Raw genomic sequence first — 2,269 nt, forward strand, 5'->3', positions numbered from 1 at the left:
TCAATAGGAAAAACACTAAAAATCTGTAAGATAGAGTTAAATAAGTGCTTAGAAAGAAATTTATAGCTTCAAATGCTTACATTAAAAAAGATGAAAGGTTTAAATATAATGATCTAAGCATCACCTTAAAAAGTTAGAAAAATAAGAAATCTAAAGTAAATAGATGGAAGAATATGATAAAAAGTAGAAATCAAAGAAATAGGAAATGGACAAATAGAGAAATCAATGCAACCAAAAGCTGTTTCTTTGAGAAGACCAACAAAATTGATAAACCTTTTAGCTAGACTAATTAAAAAGAAAACAAAAATCAGTATGGGGAATGAAAGACAACAGATCCTACAGAAAATGTTATGAATAAGTGTATGCTAATAAATTCTAACTTAAATGACATGGTCAAATTCCATGAAATCTGCAAATTATCAAAGTGGACACAAGAAGAAATAGATAATAAAAACAGCTCTATATCTGTTAAGGTCATTGACTTTGTAGTTTTAAGTCTTTCCACAAAGAAAACTCCAGGGCAAGCAGCTATACTGGTGAGTTCTATTAAACTTTTAAGGAAGAAAAAAAAAGCAATCTCACAGTCTTTCAGAACTGGAGGAAAGAAACCTTCAAAACTAATTTCATGAGTCCAGAATTACCCTGATACAAAAACCAGACAAAAATACTGCAAGAAAACTACAGACCAGTATCCCTTAACCAAATATTAGCAATTTAAATACAACAATATATAAAGTCAGTAATATACTAAAACCAAGTGAAGTTTTCCCCAGGAATGCAAGATTGGTTTAACATTTGAAAATCTGAAAAAGAAAGAAAAAAAAAAGACATAATCATCTCAATAGAAGCAGCAGCATTTGTTGAAATTCAACACTCAATATTGATTTTAAAAACCACTCAGAAAACCAGGCATAGAAGGGAACTTCCTTAATCTGAGAACAGACATTTACAAAAGATTAAAGCTAACATTATGCTTAATGGTAACAGATTGAAAGCTTTCCCCCTAAGGTTGGGACAGATGAGGATGTTATGTTATACCTTTATTCGATATTGTAATAAGAGGTCTTAGCCACTGCAATAATACTGGAAAAGAAATAAAAGGCATACAGGTAGGAAAGAAAGAAACAAAATAGTCTTTATTCACACATGACATGATCATATAGGCAGAACATACCAAGAAATCTACAAAATTATTACTAGAAATAGTAAGCTAATTCAGCACAGTCACAAGATGTGAGGTCACTAGACAAAGATCACTTGTATTTCTACATTGTAGCAACAAAAAATTGTAAAATGAAATTTAAAAGTACAATCCATTTAAAAGTACAATCCAGAAATGTGTGAAATACTGAGATAAATTACAAGCTCTGTAAAAAAGCATGCTCACTGAAAACTATGAAGCATTGCTATGAAAAAAATTCAAAGATGGATAAATGGAGAATTATATCATATCCTTGGATGATTCAATATCGTTAAGATGTCAGTTTCCTCCAAATTAATATATACATTCAATCCAAATGCCCACCAAAATTCCAGCAGGCTTTTGCATATATAGAAAAATTATAAGCTGATTCTATATGAATATGATATGAAAATTCAAAGAGTCAAAGCAATTTTTAAAAGAATGCTTGGAGAACTTAACTTTACCTAATTTTGAGATTATTAAAAAGCTACAATAATGAAGAAATTGTATTAGTGAAATGACAGACATACAGATTAACTGAATGGAATAGGGAGTACCAAAACATATCTACTTACATACAGCCAAGTTATTTTCAACAAACATGCTAAGGGATTTTAATGGGTTAAAAAAAAAAAGTCTTTTCATCAAATAGTTATCCATATGAGGGAAAAATAACATTGACTCTTATCACACAAGATCCACAAAAATTTAATTTGATCAAAGGGCTAATTGTAGAAGCTAAAACCATACAACTTCTTGAAAACAAGAAAAAATCTTTATGATGTTGGGATATGCAAAGATTTTTTAGGATACAAAAAGTATGAAGCATATTAATTGAATTTGCATTAAACTTAGAGCTTCCTTTTTGAAAAATACTAAGAAATAAAAAGGTAAACTACATAATGGGAGAAAATATTTACAATACACCAAATGTATTTGTATCCAGAATATATTTAAAAAACATTTAGACTTCCATAAGGAAACCAAAAACTCATTTTTAAAAATAGGACAAAGTTTGAACAGACACTTAACTGAAAAAGATATGTCAATGGTTATTAAGCACATAAAAAGATCTTCAACCTCATT

The sequence above is a fragment of the Pteropus vampyrus genome, unplaced genomic scaffold (assembly GCF_000151845.1).
Source record: "Pteropus vampyrus isolate Shadow unplaced genomic scaffold, Pvam_2.0 Scaffold363, whole genome shotgun sequence".
NCBI lineage: Eukaryota > Metazoa > Chordata > Mammalia > Chiroptera > Pteropodidae > Pteropus > Pteropus vampyrus.